Here is a 19892-nt window from a genome sequence, read left to right on the forward strand (position 1 = left end):
CTTTCCGTAGACGAACAAATTCAACTTTTTGCTTTTTAATGTCTGTAGTGACCAACTAGGTCCCCACCTACCTTCTTTCATTTTATAATTTCTTACATTACCCGTACGTTTTCATCTTCTTTTCATTTTCTTCATCCATTTGAACGGCTTCTGAATTTTTCCCATGTAACATTCTAAATTTAGTATTTCATCCTTAAATAAGTGCATCTCTGTAGTTTAAGGTCATCGAATATTTTTATTTCTGTGTTTCTATTAACCTCTGTGATTCCTGCTTCCGTCGATTTTATTTTCCGGATGGAATGTAGTATTTATTTTAAACTGCTCTCGCTCATTTTACATCTAATTGAAATCTCATATGTTATTGTACACGAAGCCATACCTGCGGACCTTTTGTCTGGCGCCTTAAATTTATGTAGTACATACTGTATATAATTTTGACGGTATCCGTATATACCGATAGTCTGACGTAATCACTACAGAGTAGATAAACTGTGTGTGTGTGCATGCGTGCAGTGAACCAAAAAACAGCAGTGCATGTTCAACAGTCACTATCACAAGAATTCATTCAATTCGAGATTACTCCGTATCCGATGATCTCGATGTCAACGGGACATAAAAACCTAATCTTCCTTCCTTAGGGGTTACAGCAATTTCTTCCAGTGAAATCAGGAAAATAATTATCTCTCTTAAACTTCCTGTCACGTTAAAATCCAAAACGCCGAAGGACAGTGGGTACAATACGAACACTCTTCTTTTTGGAAGTTATATTGTGTAATGTCTTCGTTAAGACATAAACTGGAGAATTAGATAATCTTATCTCCAGTTATATGCCAAATATAATGAGTCATTTATTACATTCTACCTGTCCCAAGCTTTTCACTTTCATAACTTCTCGCTTTACGACGATTTAACTGTTATTTTTGTATAATAACGTTTCCACTAAAAATGTTAACAATCTGTCCACATTACTGGCCTCATTGGACTGAACTGCATCCCTTGTTAGGGTCACAGGTAGATCTTAACTCAACGGGAAAGATCACAAACTTCTGTAAAGTTTACTGACCTAGCCTCTTCATACCACTTAGTTTTTTGCAGTCCATTGAAAGGCGAATCGTAGCATCTTTATGACGTACTCTTGGCAAAAACTGATCGCTGCTATTCGTGACTCCGATATTCAGGCATAGTCGAAATTTCACAAGAGATGCCTATTCACGGCGTTACAGTTGGTTGAAATAACAAAACCACACTTGTCAAGAGGTCGCGTGCTCACATGCATGATAAACCACATTTTTGCAAATATACTTCTCATGTACAATTAAAAATTAATAATTGTCTTAATACTTAACAGGTCTGCATTGCTCGCAAACATGCAGCACGAAATACACTGCGCTATACAATTAAAGCGGCCGGCCGGGGTGGCCGAGTAGTTCTAGGGGCTACAGTCTGGAACCGCGCGACCGCTACGGTCACAGGTTTGAATTCTGCCTCGGGCATGGGTGTGTGTGATGTCCTAGGTTTAAGTAGTTCTATGTTCTAGGGGACTGATGACCTCAGAAGTTAAGTCCCATAGTGCTCAGTGCCATTTATACAATTAAAGGGTCATTTTTTCGAAACACCGAAGTTCTTTCCGTTTGCAAAGCAGAAATTTGATTCACAGATGTGTACAACCTCCCTCTGAGATGGTGAAAAAACGGTCTCAGCTACACTTCAAACGGTACGGTACGGCACATGTAAAGAAGAGGGCCAAAGCTCAGTAGTTGACGCGAGGCACCAAATTTCACCACAGTTCTGCGTCAACGAAAGCACCCTTTCCGTTGGACATTGATTCCCACACATTTCACGTCGAAAACGGCAATTTGCACTGCTATGAAGAACAAGACGACATTAATGACGATCTTTGCCGCTGCTGACATCACATACGATACAATCCTTCTCTAAGGACAGGGTGGTCCTCCAAACCCACTAAACTTGAGCGCATCTTTTGGGAGTGTAGTGCGACCACAATTTTTGCTCCAATGTACAATGTACAGCGCGATAGCACTAGAGAACGCTCGAAACTATTCGACGAAATCAGAACGTGATCCGAAACAGCGAAGGGTGCTCTGCGCATTGTGTCCTCCTGTTTCACGCCCTCCTGTGGCGTGATCACGTGGAGGTCCGACTTCGACACATACGTGAATAAGAGGGCAAATGGTTCCTCTAAGAGGCCCTAGTTAGACAACTCCGTTGGCACCAGCTGCACATCCTGTTTCGCACCTTAAAAATGTCACTGTACAAGACGGTCTTCACTGAGCCCTAAGTGCCTGTGAGACAGGCAACCACTTCGACACATCTCAGCTGAGTGGCACTACACCGCTGAACTGGAGCCGGCTGACCGCATGTGAAGTAGAAGAGTGTGGAAAAGTATGCCTGTCACGCCGCCACCTAGGAATCAGTGAACGGCTCTATACCGGGACATTTTTAAAGTGCTCAACAAAGCTGACCGGTGGCATCGAGGAAGTTGCTGAATTGCGGAGCCTTAGAAGGACACTCTGCCATTACATTCGTGCATGTGTCAATGTCGCAGACCCCCGCGATAACACCGCATGGGGGCGTGAAGGAGGAGGACTGGAAAAGCATAAAGACCCGTTGTTGCTTCGGATAACTTTTAAATTTTGTCGAATTGACTCCTGTGCTACCACCCAGCATAAAAGGCGGTTGGGTTTCAACGATGGGCGTCGCGGTTCTGACCACCATCGCAGTGGCGTCAAGAGAGAGAGTGATAGGTAGGCGACCATCTTCTCATCGTGAGACATGAACATAGTGGCGCCGGCCACAATTGTGGTGAAATCTGGTGCCAGTGTGACGTCATAACCTACCACACGTCTCATGCATAGCTTAACCCGAGAGTGACTTTGCATGGCGCCACGCTTTTGCACTATTACAGTGGAAGGTTGTAGGCACCTTTGAGCCAAATTTCAAACCTCTGAGTCTCAGTGGTTCAAATGGCTCTGAGCGCTATGAGACTTAACATCTTAGGTTATCAGTCCCCTAGAACTTAGAACTACTTAAACCTAACTAACCTAAGGACATCACACACATCCATGCCCGAGGCAGGATTCGAACCTGTGACCGTAGCGGTCGCGCAGTTCCGGACTGAAGCGCCTAGAACCGCTCGGCCACCGTGGCCGGCAGTGGGAGACAACTAGGGGGTTTCGAAAAAGTGACGCTTCATTTGTGTCGTGGATTGTACATCTTCACTGGCTGCCAGCAAGGTTAGCACTCTAAATTAAAGCACGAAGTGATTCGGGCTGCTCGTAACTTTTCTTATTTTTCAAATTCACTTTCCTTATTTTTCAAATTTTATAGTCTCTTTATTTTCATTACATTCTATTGACTACATTGATAAGATATTTACCCTTAAGTGAATTCCTGTGTGTCGTCTTATTCCTCTAATTACGAATATTAATTATGAGTTTCGGGAAACATGCCGCACCCCAGTACAAAACCAGTGCATAGGAACGCTCCGCCGGTACCACTTAAGTTAAACCCTTATTTCACCAAATTGCGGTACCGGGTACACAGCCACATGTTCCTTAGTCACATACATTGATCAATATTTTCCTTTGACGTCAGCTGGTTGCCGCAACATGTCAGGTGCTTTGAACGACAATAAAGTAATCGTTGCTGCAAGAGCCAAAAACGGTACATATTTCAACACGTTCCTGCATAGGAGACAGGGAAAGTTGGAACCCATGATACGTCGGTTATCATTTCTCACTTGTGTATCCTGTCATGTATGGTTACATCCGTTTCTTTGCCTGCAACAGTTCCCGGCCGACCTCTATACCTTCAGGGAGTAAATACATCACCACTTGACCCTGAATGTTATCAGAACTGTTGCAAGAACACTGTCTGCGAACGATATTGTTTTTTCTTTTCCTAGGCCCAGAGAAGCGGTTTCTGGACTGTAAATCAAATACTCAACACTAAAGAGCACTAAATAAATTTTACTTTCAACTGTGCGTAGTATTGATAAAAGAAAGCAGAAGCAGCGTTAAAAATGGATGAACAGATTAAAGTGTATGTCTGTTGAAAACATTACCAAACGATTTTTAATCTAGCGGAAATGTCTGTAGGCAACAAATTAGGTATCTAAGGATCTGAATTTATGCTCAGAAATAGTTTCAGCACTGCCATTGTTTGTGGGGTGGTAGCTGTAATTGATGAAGTTTGAGGAATGGGAAAGAGAAGGGGAATAGGAAGGGGAAAGTAAAGAGAGTGAGGGAGTTGGGAGACTTCCTTCAATCCCGGTGAGTGCTACAATATCCATCCAATCTTGAACTGTACATGCATTATGAAAAATATTTGAGTTTGTAGAAACCTGTAATGCATGCAGTCGTCTAGAATTCATGCTAAGCAATGAAATTTTCTCAGCAGACATCCATTTCAAAATCGCTGGAGTAAATCGAAGACTACCTTCATTAATGATGTACCTAGTGAAGCATGGCGGTATTCTGATTCCTTTTTCTTTTGATCTTGTCTGTAACATTTGACTGAATTGACTTTAATCGCCGACTCGGTGTCGAATAAGTGTTGTTTAGTTTTTGTGTGAACAGCCGATGTATCACCGGAGTCTGAATACAAATATCAAACACTTGAAGTAGAAAATGATAAGCTACTAGACTAAACATTATTCCGGGAATACATGGTAGGCAGCAGCGTCTAAGGAGGACATCAGAAAAGACGTCACTCATCCTTAGCTTGACAAGATTAAATTTTACTCCTGTTAATCAGTTGGTGCCAGGCTCTAGGTATCCTTTCCGGCCCCCTAACTGTGAAAACTACAGTCTGGTCAGAATTACTTCATAGTTAACTCAACACGCACTTGAGCTGCCTTCCTCCTATCTGAGCGCTCAACGTCACACCCGAAATGTTCGCCGTTGCCAAACCACTACAACAAAAGCTTAGTCCAATTCCATTGTTTGAGAAGTGCTGTTCATGAAACGTGCGTATTTCGTTACCGTTTTTGTACGTGTTTTGTTTTTAATGTGTCTGTTAAGCCCAATGAAAAGAGAAACAAAAGTAGAGAGCCCAGGATTCGAGATGTAAAAACACAAGTGAAGAAAAGCAGGCAAGGAATTGGGTTTAAAGGACAATCGCGGCAACTTATGTGTAATGTGCAGGAACACTTTTACAGGAAGGCCGAAAACGGAAGACCTCTCTTACCAATATCCAAATTAGTCGCACGAACCCCAAACAAAGTTAATGTTAGCAAATTGACCGTACTTCGCATTCATAAAGAAAGGTACAGAAGGAAAGAAGTGAAGCAGGACCTCCTATAAACGTTTTCCCACGCCGGGAAAAAGAAGTACTCAGAAACGTGCAACTAATTTAGATTATTTCTCACAAAAAGTGATCCGGCGTCTCATATACAATAAATTACGCAATAGATTCAGATTCTGCGACTATACATTGATGTCAGCTGTTTGTGACATACGGAGTCGAGCTCAGATTTCCCACTTATCACGAACAGTCGCCTCAACCACTTCAGTTTACCGAGAACTCCTCCAGGAGCGACCCAGACTTTCACATGTCACGATGTCCACAATCCTTTTCCTCGCACATTTCGTAATTCACCCAAAAGGAGAGGCAAATATTTATCGTTATTTTACCCCACCGAAGCAGTGATACATAATTGATGGTTACAATGTCTGTGTTTATACACTGTCTGTAGCTTCACAACAGATGTCTTTTAGACATGCACACATGTCTGAAGGAACAGACACTGTTACTGCTCGGATACCTGGAGTTGTGAGGGCAGCCGCTGGTAATAAGTGAGAAATCCGGTTTCGAGTCCCGGCCTGTTACAAATTTCCTTGTGTTACAAACAGCTGACGCAATGCGTTATCGAAGGCAACGAGAATCTGTTTCGTAACGTTTACCACTACTGTAATCGTCAGTGATACCATCTGTTCCTTCTGACGCACATGCATGTCTGAAGGGCGTTGGATCGTGAAGCTATAGACACTGCAGAAATACAGACATTGCGACTATGCCGCGACGTGCTAAAATGACAATGTAATACGTGTCTCCTTGTAAAGTATGTATGGATGAAGGAGATTATACTGTGAAGCTGTATAAACACAGACATTGTAACAATCACATACACAGTTATTGTCATAACGGTGACCAGCCTACCTTAGATAAACTTCTATGACATTGATGCCGAACTTCTTGAAAGCATCAAAACGTCGTTGTAGCTGATCCTGCAAAGTCGCAGTTTTAAATGAAAAAAAAAATCAGACCGTAACATGTTGATGTAACAAGAAGGCGTAGCCACGCGACGATACAGACTTTTGCGTGGAGTAAGACGTTAATTTACGAGAGATTATTTGGCTCAATGAGAACACCCAAATGCAGGTCATACTGTTAACGAAAGTTTGGAGTGACGACAAAGGAAAAGGTATGTCACACCCCACTGGTGAAGGTGGTAGAATAATTCATTTGCTTGCCGATACCGACCACAGCTTTATTCCCGACTGCCAGCTGTTTTTCAGATCGAAGAAACCGTCAGAGCATCATGAGGAAATCAATCATTAAACATTGTTAAACTGATTCGGAAATACATTGTTACCAAGTTTATCAAATCTATCAGTTATTATTTTCGAGAAGGTTTCATACCACTCGGTCTTCAAAGATCTGTCTGTAATCCTGTCCTCTCGAAAGGATGATAAAATTTAGTTATTATGACGAGAGAAGGTTCCTATCTACCATAAACTGAATAAAGTAGAACTTTTGGAACTCGCAATACATCGTAAATCATAATTTCCAAAGTACGTTATCGACGAGGTAGCTTATAAATACGGACACAGAGTCATAATACTATCGCCATATCACAGCCACTTTAACACAATTGAAATTATTCGGGTGCAGGTGAAAGGATGTGTTGCTAGCAGATATAAAAATTTTTCTGTGAGTGAAGTTGAGAAACTGACTATTCAGGGCCTGAAAAATGGCACCGAAACGGACTGGATGGCTCTTGTGGATTATACGAAGCGAATAATTGACGAAGCACGGAATAATGAAGGTTTTCTCGAAGGCAGAGTTACGGAACTTATTATAGCTCCCAGCTGCTCTTCCACTTCCGAAAGTTCCAGTGACTCTGAAATGAGTGGTATCTACCCTCTCTCGAACAATGCAGCTTTCTGCAGCTAGCAGTCGGTGGGGGTATGTACAGTCGGTGACAGAATTCACAAAACCCCCTGCCTTATCGTTATACTGAACTGCTTAGCTTTATTGTCTGTTAACACAGCATAAGATGCAAGGAGACGAAATGCTACGACTATACTGTCTGCAGGTGTAAAGTTGAAGAACTATCTGAGCATTGTCAAACTCTTTTAGATAATGTGAGACACTATGTTTTTGCTGATTAATTTATTTCCTATGTTTAACTGCTGTGTTCGATAAACTAACAAAAGAGCTCTATTTACTATGCACTGTACTAACGCAAATCAGCTACAACTTAAGTATAATACGCACTTTGGGCTTCTAAATGGCCTGTGTCTACGTTCAGTCCACAGATTTACCAAACTAACGTTACAGCACTACCATGAAAGTAGCCAAATTTAGCACTAGGGGAGATACATAATAAAATCCAGTTCCGAAGTAAAAAATCCAGTTCCGAAGTAATTCAGTGCCACAATTAAGTCAACAGGAATGACAGAAGCAGAAAAAGCAGAAATTAAATGTGCAATTCAGCAACTTTATCACCTTTAGATCTGCAGATGGAAAAATAAACGTAGCGACAAAACGTATGGTGGAGAAGTTGTCTTACGATTTCTTTACTGACTATCCGGCTGCCAGTCAGTGACTCTTTCACAGAATAGGTCAACATCGTATCTCCAGTGAGATTAGAACCGAAATCTTCTGCTTGAAGGGCGACCACTTTACCCGTTAGCTAGCATGCAACTGCATAGGGCAGCACACCTTTTTCGTCCCTATAACGGCTAAGATGGAGAATTGGCAATGTCAATGGAAGTAAGCTGCAGTCTGTTGGGACGAGCTTGCTGGACTCAAAAACATAAATTTGCTACCTGTCTGTCATCCCTTAAGTGAGAATAATGAAGAAAATTCAACATAAAGGACAAGAAAATATAGAGGGAATTTACCAAGATACTTCTGGACCTCTCCAGGAAGTAAATGGACAGTCACATAGTCGTCGAACATATTGTGCAACATTGCCTCTTCTCTCAGACTAACTACATGTATTTTGCGTCCGTTAGCTGTGAAGGGGCAATTTCAAAATGGTACCTAATACGGAAAAATTGATTTATGTTTCATTTCGACATGTTTGCTCAGCCGATGTGTTTCCTGAGCTAGCTGACACTGAGGAAGATTGCCCTTCAAAGACGCGCCGTCGCTCTGTGTCACTGCATTGACTGGGAACATAAATGCCCAGTACAGGCCACTGAGCTATATTCGCATTTCCTTAACCATGGCTTAGGTCTAAATCGTAGTTACGAAAAATGTACAGATGCACTGGCTGTAAGTTGAGCATCATAAATGAAGAAAGGAAAAATTAGGAAAAATTATTTGGAGGTTTCTCCTCTTCAGTTGGTGTCTAGGCTTTTTTCGTGTTTCTGCCTAGAGCGAACGAAAAATTAAAATCTCATTCAACGGAAGCGATTCTCTCTTTTAGCATCACCAGCGGCTATTAACAGTGAGTAAATAACGTAAATTTTAATAATACATGCTTTAAAATTGTTTTCCTTATAAATTCTTGCATTGGTGCCACCTCTAACAAATAATCCACAATAAAAAAACCACATAACACTGTTTGTGAAGGTTTGCATCTTATAATCTAATATGACGCAGTACGTCAAAGATCCTGTATTTGGAGGGGTTACTCCTCTAACCGAAATATCAGCTCTGAAGATGGTTCTCTATGAACCGAAACCGGTCATATGAATAATCATTTTGCAATGAAGACGGATTATATGTAACACTGTAAAATCACTGATTGCGGCTATCCTATTAGACATTATGTCTGTTTTTGCAAAGGTGTTTTTCGTTGCGACGAAACTTTTTCACGAAATTCCAATCACCAACTTTCTCGAAACTTCCTGGCAGATTAAAACTATGTGCCCGACCGAGACTCGAATTCGGGACCTTTACCTTTCGCGGGCAAGTGCTCTACCATCTGAGCTACCGAAGGACGACTCACGCACGCTATTCACAGCTTTACTTCTGCCAGTATCTCGTATCCTACCTTCCAAACTTTATAGAAGCTCTCCTGCGAATCTTGCAGGACTAGCACTCCTGAAAGAAAGGATACTGCGGAGACATGGCTTAGCCACAGCCTGGGGGGTGTTTCCAGAATGAGATTTTCACTCTGCAGCGGAATGTGCGCTGATATGAAACTTCCTGGCAGATTAAAACTGTGTGCCCGACCGAGACTCGAACTCGGGACCTTTGCCTTTCGCAGGCTAGTGCTCTACCATCTGAGCTACCGAAGCACGACTCAACATTGTACTCACAGCTTTACTTCTGCCAGTATCTCGTCTCCTACCTTCCAAACTTCACCAACTTTCTCTTCCGAATGCGAAAATATTTTTTTGACGCCGATCTGCATCGGGAGAAACGATCACCACGATAAAATAAACGAAAACAGAGCACGGAAAGATATAGGTGTTCGTTCTTTCCGCGCGTTATACGCGATTGGAATAATAGAGAATTGTGGAGGTGGTTCGATGAACCCTCTACCAGGCAATGAAATGTGATTTGGAGAGTATCCATGTAGATGTAGATATAATTTCATATCAGTCTGGAGACTGCTGGAGTGGCTTTATAACGCTTTTAAAGTAGAGCCTGTGCACATCAGCTTGTCTCCTGCTAACAGTTGCTCGTCGGCTTAACTGAGTTTCACATAAACCGAGTAAACCAGAAGGACAAATAGACAAGGAGAACGGACATCTTACTCTTTCCAACAACGTGAAAAAGTTACGCGTTGGTAACGCAACGAATGTAGATGAAATGAGGTTGATGAAATAAATTAAGCATGTCGAAATGAAACATTAATCAATTTTTCCGTATTAGGTACCATTTTGAAATCTACCCTTCACAGCTAACGGACGCAAAATACATGTAACTGAGGCTTTCACTGAGTTGCTTTAAACACGTAACTCTAGGTCGCAGTAGGGAATATCGACCATCCGATACTGTCGTCCTCCCGGTGTGATGCAGTGCCCAACTAGCACCCCACAATTTCATCGACAGGCTCAGCATAGTCACAGTTTCAGGAAGATAGACGAACAGAGAGAGTAAAATATGTTTACAGAAAGTGAAACATATAACTTTCCACGGAATCAATAGAGTTTAATGTTATTTTAACAAGCCTAATCTCATCTTAGCAGTCATGAGGGGCACAGAATGTGGTGATTAATTTCGATAATATATTAGTTTCTTAAGAGAGGCCTTTGGGTTTCGTAGGGACTGACGGAAGTATCTTTCTTGTGTGAAAATACTGAAATACTGCGTGGTTATATACTCGTAGTTACATCAGCAGTTTCCTGAAATTATACCTTACAAAAGGAACCTGCCATAGGTCGCTCTGTGACACATCTGAAACTTCCCTTGCTGAAAAAAAGGTGAAAATAAAGCGACAATTATTTTGTTTCAAGTGCCGACACTCAATAGTTTCCGAGAAAGAGACGGTCAAAGTCTTGCCACTAATTCATGAGTTAGCGCACGCAACAATGAACCAAGAGAGCTGGTAGCGTATTGGCTGACAGCACAGTTTCGAGTTTTTGTGATCCGTATTCAGATCCAGTCTTACGTTATTTCTTTTTCTATCGCAGGAGAATGTCGCCTCAATGACAGCAATGTTTTTTTGACATTAAGAAATGGAATGGAATTATTGCGAAAGGAAATAAACATTTCAAATATCATTAAAATAGATTTTATTACCACAAATCTTGTACAGACTTATATGAAAACACACAAAATTCTAGTATTTCAGTTTTTCCTTTTTTTACTATTATCACTCCACCATGTTGTGCTGTCTTTTCACTTCTGCTATTACGCAAGGAAAACTGTTTACAAGTATATAATATTAAAATATATGTTAAAGCTGAGTAAATGTACAGCAATTAGTGACAAAAAATGTCTTTATTACAGCTCTAAATTTCGACCACTGTGTTGTTATCGCCAGATCATCAATATCGCTTACTGTACAATTAGACCCTATCTGTAGCCTTTATCTATTTCACTACTTCAGAGCACAATGCGAATTTTGGTCAGACTATAGAGTCTCGTTAAATAAGTTAAAGTTAAATGGTTACTAGACAGCTGTGACAGAAACTAGTGCCAGAGAACGAAGGGTGGGTCTAAACATGTAATGAACATTACGTGGAGATGCTCATCTTTGATTGCAGCACGAAGTACTTTTGGACAAAAACGAGTCTAGTTTGCGGTATATAAGATTTTCTTCTTTAATTCTGTGCGTCATTTAAGCACGACAAAAGAATATAAGATTAGGATTAGTGCTACAAATAAACAAAAAGTTTCTATTCATCCCGACTACATATTCCAATTACTAATATCAAGTTTCTTAGCGTACTCTCTGAAGGCCAGTGGGCTCCAACGACATAATACACAGCTACTGAGTATCATTCACTGATCACACGTCTGTTGGCATGTGGTGTCACATAATATCCATGATCAAACGGATTTTCAGCAACAACATCATTTACCAAGTAGCACATTAAAGACTTATTTTAAATGTTGTAGTTTTGTTTATTCTCTATTGGCAAAGGTAACTTAGATACGTCCGCGCAGGCATTTTATTCTCTTTATTTATTTAATAGCTGCTAAAATGAGATAAAAATAGTATGATTTAATTTCTTAGCTGGTGATCCGATCGTTCCTGTAGTTTGTTTTGACTGAATATCACAAGAATTTTGGTTTGCTAGTTTAGAAAGTTCTCACACTAATAGCTAAACATTCCCATGAGGAAATGCTACCTTGTTCGTATGATATACGCCAGATACAGCTTGGTTTGAATCTGAGCGGAGTGCAACATTGCGGACTGATGTGGAGTCACTATCTGACGCTTTATCCTATTTAATTTATTTGAATTTATTTCATTTAGCCAACATGAGCTTTGACATTTCCATTATTTCAATGACGCACGGATTAATGCGTAACGGAATTCACAGTGTGAGCATCGGATTTGACGCTGAAGAGTTTGATAAAATTACTGCGCAGCGTTTTCGTCTGATACCATAACATTTGTTATGTGGAGTGTTCCACTTGCATATAATACTTGTATTTTGCAGATTCTAGAGACTTTTATGCTATTTGTGGTACACAGAAAATGAACTGTTAATTAGAAATACAGTTCCGACATTTTCAAACTGAATTTCAATTTGCAGCTATGCATTATTTGAATCTGCTGGTAATTTCGGTTCCAGCATATATCTTTTCCTATGTATGAAACCCGAGTGGATCAACGTTTAACAGTCACCTCTTCTTCGTGAGTAAATGGATAGTAACCTCGAGCAACTGTTGTTTTCTGAAGATGTTATTGGTGCCTTTTTAGCGTTAAAAAGATCAGTACTCGCTACCAAAATTTCTGTCCAACTAAATAAGACGACGTTATTCGCCTGGTCTGTTACAGGAGGTATCACATACGAGAAATTGTTCTACAAATATCTAATACTAGTTACTGTACTAGTTGCAACACCTCTATGCACAAACGAGCTTGGCTAAGAGGTGATTCCACATCCCCTACATTCTCTGATCTTGTACCTTCAGACTTGCACCTGTTTCGCTGTCAACAATAGAAAGCACTCCGTCTTCAGGCCACGAGTGGCCTACCGGGACCATCCGACCGCCATGTCATCCTCACAGGAGGATGCGGATAGGAGGGGCATGGGGTCAGCACACTGCTCTCCCGATCGTTATGATGGTATTCTTGATCGACGCCGCTACTATTAGGTCGAGTAGCTCCTCAATTGGCATCACGAGGCTGAGTGCACCCCGAAAAATGGCAACAGCGCATGGCGGCCTGGACGGTCACCCATCCAAGTGCCGACCACGCCCGACAGCGCTTAACTTCGGTGATCTCACGGGAACCGGTGTAGCCATTGCGGTAAGGCCATTGCCGCTGTCAACAATAAGGGACAGATAGATGCAAACGATACACATGAAAATAGTAAGTAGTTTATTATTTCAAAAATAACGGCCGCAACTCTTAATACCACTGCGAGACTGGACGGTCAATGGCTTGATGGAAAAATGTTTGCGATTGCCTACGAATCCGTGATTGTATCCAGGATTGTACCTCTTCGTCCGAAGTAAATCGAAGTCTCCAAAAGTAACCGATTCGCAGGGAGAAAGATTGTGATTGTGCGGAAGATGTGTAAAAGCTTCCCAGCGAAACTTCTGTAGCGTAGTATAAATGTGTGGCAGGCCCAGATGTTGCCAGGATTGGTTTGAGTACGCTGCAGAAGTTTCACTTGGAAGCCTTTACACATCCCCCATACAGTCTCGATGTTTCCCCATGTGGTTTGCATATTTTTAGAGCTCTGAAGAAAGACATTCGTGGCCGTCGATTTGCTTCGGACACGTAGATACACGTCTGCGCTCAACATGTTTCTAAATGCGACAGCAATGATCTTTCCATAAAGGCTCTGACTATCTTGTCTCACAGTGAAACAAATATATTTACAGTTATGGCGGTTACTTTTGAAATAATAATTATTTTACTTACTTTTTTACGGTCCCGTATCTCAATAGGTAAAACACGAACCCTTATAGGATCTCTTTGTTGTCCGTCTTTGTCTCAGGAACGGTAGCCGTATAAGTTGAATTTTATGTCACATATTAAGATCAACGGCCCCTTGGCTATGAAAAAAGCGAAGCTTCCGAGTCAGTGCATTCAAAAGCTACGGCCGTTTGTATCACATATTTTGACGGTTCGAAACTCAGACATCAAAACCACAGGGCACTTCCCGTTGATCTAGCATCATGAAAATTGCCAAGAAGCAAGGGCTCACGCTACAGCTAATGGAAAAAAAATCGAAAAATTGTTAATTTTTAACTACACCACACGAAAATAATTTGTCATTTGTTATCAGAGTGTCTGTCCATCCGACTGTTAAGACGACTTTTTCTCAGGAGCGAGGAGAGGTATCAAGCTGAACTTCGTCACATACGTAGGTCTATGGTCCCTTAGCAACATAATAATCGTTATCTTCTAAGTTAGTTCAGACTGCAAATACGCCTATTTGTGTCACATATTTTGATATTCACAAACTCACTCATTAAAATCTGTAAGGTACTTCACCATGACGTAGAATCATTCAGTTTGGCTACAAGAAGGTTTTCACAGCACAACTAATAGCAAAACGCAGAAAACTGTTAATTTGTAATTATATCACACGAAAAAACTATCCCTATTATAGGTCGCATACAAAGTTCTATCAGCCTGTCTTCTTCAAAGAGCACAAGAGAAACTGGAAAACAAAATTGGTGAATATCAAGGTGGCTTTCGCCCCACTAGATCATGCACATAACAAATTTTCGATCTAGAGACCGAGTTAAAATACCAAGCAGTCAGAAACAGCCCAATAATTTGTACGTTTGTTGACTTTAAAAAGGCACGCGACTTAATTGACCGACAGGCACCTTTTGATATCCTTGAAGAACAAGGGTTGGATCCAAAAACCCTTAACCTCATCAAAGAAACATTGACCGATACTATCTACGAGGTGCCGGCCGGTGTGGCCGAGAGGGTCTAGGCGCTTCAGTCTGGAACCGCGCGACTGCCACGGTCGCAGATTTGAATCCTGCCTCGGGCATGGATGTGTGTGATGTCCTTTGGTTAGTTAGGTTTAAGTAGTTCTAAGTTCTAGGGGACTGATGACCTCAGATGTTAAGTCCCATAGTGCTCAGAGCCATTTTGATTTATGTCCCAGGTGAAATTCATGGGCGAAATATCCGAGCCCTTCCTGATCAAACGTGGCGTCCTCTCCTATCCAACCTTGTGCTGGACAAGGTCATCCGCGAATGGGAGAAGGAATTGATGAATGAAAACTGCTGGAAACCTATACATATGGGGCGAGTCAAGGATGACATACGGATTTCATATTTAGTTTTTGCTGACGACGTAGCCTTACTAGCGGATGATGAGATAACAGCAATCGAACAGGTTGAAACCCTTAAAGAATGTGCAGAGAAAGTTGGTCTGCAAATACATTTCCTAAAGTCTGAGCTCATTGCCACAAAAACTGACACCCAAAACGTAACTACAAAATACGATTATATCAATAGAGTCCCATATTTTAAATACTTAGGTGAAGTCCTTGAACCTACGGGACGAGAGAAAGTAGCACAAAACAATCGCCTCCTATGAAAGAACCTACAAAGTATACAACAAAAGATGCTTGTCCAAAAACACTAAAATTAGGCATTATAATACAGTATTAAAACCTGAAGTTCTGTATGCCAGTGAAACCCTGACAGTCCACATAAAAGGTGACCTGGAAAACTTATTAAAGGAAGAACGTACAATTATCAGAGAGATACTAGGGCCAAAGAAAACAGAAGAGGGCTACAGACTTCAATCTAGTCAAACAACTGAGAAATTCTCCAACTTTGCAGCAGACATTAGAAAAAGGCGGTTAAAATTTTATGGGAACGTCTCTAGGCTTCACAAAACAAGACTTATGCACAAAATTCTTAAATACATAGAAGGACTTAAAACTATACCCCGGATACAAGAGGTCAAAAAGGACCTACAAAAAGCTGAGATAAATTATTCGGATATTTTGGACAGAAAGGTATTTAAGAAGAAAATTGACGAATGGGAAGTTAAGTCAGAGAAAGAAGCTCCGAAGGAAGCAGGAACAAAATGGACAAATGGTCCAAATGGCTCTGAGCACTATGAGACTGAGATCATCAGTCCCCTAGAACTTAAAACTACTTAAACCTAACTAACCTAAGGACGTCACACACATCCATGCCCGAGACAGGATTCGAACCTGCGACCGTAGCGGTCGCGCAGTTCCAGACTGTAGCACCTAGAACCGCTCGGCCATACCGGCCGGCCAAAATGGACAAAGGAAAGGAAAAGAGCCCTTGTAGAAAGAATGAGAGCAGTGTGGAAAAAAAAGGAAAAAGAATCAAGAATGTATGCGAGGTCCAACAGGGTCTAATCGCACACTATCGGTTACCCGACATCAAACTTGAAATTCAAACATTCTCAAAAGTCTTGGAATCTATGGAACCGATATCTTGTCAGTATCAGTGACGATAACAGACAAAAATCGTCGAGACTGTCGATTCCCGGAATGGATGAACTGCCTCTATATGTAATTATGTTTGTACAGACCCTCAGTCCTACTCACACCAGGCCAATTTTTCCCCTCTATCTCGTTTTTATTAACTGTCCCTTATAGGTTTTACCGCAAAAACTTCAAAGCAGCGATTTCCGCAAACAAATTATATTACCCACATGTTGGAATCAAACTGAAAGGCGACAGTCAATCCACCTTTCACTTAATTTTGTTTTTTATTAAATTTTACAGAGAATATTTTCTCACATTTTTCATGCGAGGGAGGAAGATTACGCTGAGAACCAAAATTGAACGTTTTGAGAATTAAAGAGCGGTCCAAGTAGACTCAATCCATTATCGTTGCAAATCGCCATTTTCGACCGTGGATCATTTTCAAGGACGTATTTTAATGATACACGTTTGAAATTGACAAGTTGAGTGGATAATAAACAGATTACAGCCTACTTGGAGCATGTATACATTCTCAAAACACTTTGAGTAGGTGGACTCCCATAGAAATAAAATTTTAAAAAGGAAGTTGAATGCATTACGTATTGGATTAAGTATACCATGCATCAGTAAACACCTTTACTAAACAAGAATGATCGATGGACTGAACGAATTTGGGTGTAACTGCAAACACATACTTCTTAGGGATTGAGATGGACTTTCTTGGATCAGCATTGCAGCAGAGATCTGAGAATGACAGCTGATGTTAATTTTCAAAGCTGTCTTGATTCGTCACTCGGGCGAGACGTTATCTGCACGGGCTTCCTTAAAAGGCGGCTTCTCCAGAGGTTCCTTCAGACCCACGTGTAAAGGACGCATTTGTTTAAATTTTAGACGTTGAATCGATGGGAGATTTTGGGCTGGAGTAGAAAGGCGTTGTCTTTCCTGTCTTCTGATTCGAGGAGGCGCCTGATACCACTACCGAATTCGTGTTGTTGTTTAGTGAGTTCGCCTTCAACAAATATTTCGGTCTCTGGGCGCGGAGGTGAGACAGGATGGACTTCTACAGAATTACCGGAAGATACGATGTGGTGCTTCCATGTGGAATGAGATTGCCGTTTTTAAGGGAGTAAGTTCAGATTTCTCCAGTTAAGTACTGTCTGCAATTTTGAAGTCATCTGGCAGAACATTATGGGGTTCTCACGAGTGAATTTTGCTAGCATTTAATTAGATTCGAATGGCGTCAAACATGTTGCCCATTCGGTCGCGGTTCACTCCCTGCATCGTAATCTCGACTGTGTTTTGTATTTCTTCCCAATGCGAGCCACAAACCAGTTTATCCGAGTCAATTTTTGATAGGAAACTGTGAATATTGTCTTTGTTTGGTTATTTTGTGAATGTCTGAGTCCCTGCACTTTAGCAAATGCATGACTATGTTGCGTGACTGTATCGACCCACTCCACGCTGAATAATGATGATTAATACAGTTTACCTTTGTGTATCCATAGTGTTAGGACTTTACCCATGTTCCATGTTTAAAGTGGTTCAGAAGTACGCTCCACGTTTTGAACAAATGTTCTCTGAACATCCATTTAGTTCGCTACACTTTTGCTCAGTGTGCATAGAGGCACGCCTTCCCTCCTTCTGCGATCGCTAACCCCATGTACCCTGTAACAGAAAGTTACTAGCAAGCATTTAGTAAAATTCGTTTCCTACAGTCCGGTAGTTAGATTGCCATTGCTCTTTTTTTTTAATTTTCAGTCCTAATTTCTGGAATTTCAGATGCCTTGGCATTCAGGAGAAGCTGGAGGATGCTAAGCATTGCTTGTTCAGTTGGAAGCTCGCTGTTACAAAAAAAGTCGGGTTATATGGCAAAGTACATCCCGCCGGAGAACCAGTTACCTTAACGTTTTGGGCAGTCAGTAACAGAGGGCATCCTTTAATGGAATCATAAGGAGGTAGAATACATTTCTGCTTGTATCTGTCCTCTAATTATCTGACATAATTTTTTTTATTATATCAAAAGTTCTTGGGTACTGGTATCGCGTTATTCTTGCAGAATCTCCCAAAATCGACGATTATGCCTACCTGGTGAAGCCTTCTTAAGGAACGCTTTGCACACTCACATTTCACGGGTGAAGAAACACTGAGTTGTTTTACCTCAAGTCGGTGTGTTGTACTTTTATTTATCTTGTAGGAGTTCTGCAGTGGAATTAATTGCGGTGGATTTACTTTGCCTTATTACCTACCTTTTACTTCACATGTTAAAGGAAAACAAAAATTTTTCTTCACAGACGCTGCAAAAACTCTGTGGATCAAGTTCATACGCTGTACATAGATTATTTAGCCAATACGTTCTCTGCTGCCGATCACAGCTCTGCTCTACCTGTGCTTAAACATTCTTTTAATCGTCAGCTCGATAAAGGAAATTTCTATCTTACCAGCTTTGCAGAACAATGCAGCGTCGAACAGTAAACAATAGCCGCTATTCCCGCGCTGAAAGGCAGCAGACTGCGAGTGTTCGGGACGTAACAAGCTTTTCATATACCGTACAAAAGAACGGTTAAACAATAGCGAAAACAGTTAAATGTTTTGCGGAATTTTATTGTATTGCGCAAGTATGACATGCATTGTCTTTTAACATAACAACGAGTTACACACAAATACTACAATAGTTGGCGTTCAATAGTCACGAGAAAATTCTCAGCAAAGTACACTGTTTCAAATTTCATTACAAAAGAAAAGAAAACGCACAATGATCGCATTTCTTAAATGTGACGGGTCAGCTTTCGCAACCTGTCTCAGTTTCTAATTATTCACGTTGCTTTAGAAGACGTACTGGGAAAGCCTATCATAAGAAACCACTTCTTAAGAGCAGACATGGGAGCTCAAGCTTCAGATTATATCAAATCTTTGTCGCCTATTACGCACAGTTCCAAGCGACGATTCTATTTAACATAATTATGTAACATATGCTGGTATAGGTGAGGGTTGAGTTGTATGTCAAATTTGCGTAACTTCCATGTGGCTGATGAAGTCACCCATTTTTAAGGCATGCGAACACCCAGGCATGAGATATAGTTATTTGTCGTAAACATCTTGGTCACTGAGTACTAAAATTTATAACGCGTTTCGAGCAATCATCATCAGATAACTGTGGCCAAAACTAAAACAAAAGACAAAATTAGAAAAGCTTATATATAGGTGCTGCAAGACGAATGTAACGTCAGGATCGAAAGTATAAATTGAGTATAAGTATTTACAATATGCTTAGAAAAGCTCATACAAGTGAGCAATACAAGAATAATGTGCATTCCCATGCGCAGTTGCCATTAAGCGTATTTTACTCTGAAACATCGCATCCCAGACTGGAGGCAGCAGACTCGAAAAACGTATTATTTCAACTTGGCTACCGATGGCGTTGATCTCAAAGACCGCAAAATATCAGGACATACCCCAACATCGTAAATATCCCTTACCACGTTATATATGTTCCTTAAAAAAGTGTCGTATCATCAATGAAAAAATATGGCAACATATCTGTCATGAGTCATACACAAAGAATGTGCAGCACACTAGGCACAATGTCCAAACATTTCGTCGAGAGACAGCAATGTAATGGCC

General features: G+C 41.0%; 1 protein-coding gene and 1 pseudogene across 1 annotated transcript in view; one reads left to right on the plus strand and one right to left on the minus strand.

Moving 5' to 3' along the window:
• The window catches only part of LOC124795818 (neuroendocrine convertase 2), a 1530590-nt gene that overhangs the window by 920415 nt on the left and 590283 nt on the right, over positions 1–19892 (plus strand). The gene's annotated exons all lie outside the window — the stretch shown is intronic.
• LOC124796999 lies at positions 13029–13146 on the minus strand (annotated as a pseudogene).

Source organism: Schistocerca piceifrons, chromosome 4, assembly GCF_021461385.2.
Source record: "Schistocerca piceifrons isolate TAMUIC-IGC-003096 chromosome 4, iqSchPice1.1, whole genome shotgun sequence".
Taxonomy (NCBI): domain Eukaryota; kingdom Metazoa; phylum Arthropoda; class Insecta; order Orthoptera; family Acrididae; genus Schistocerca; species Schistocerca piceifrons.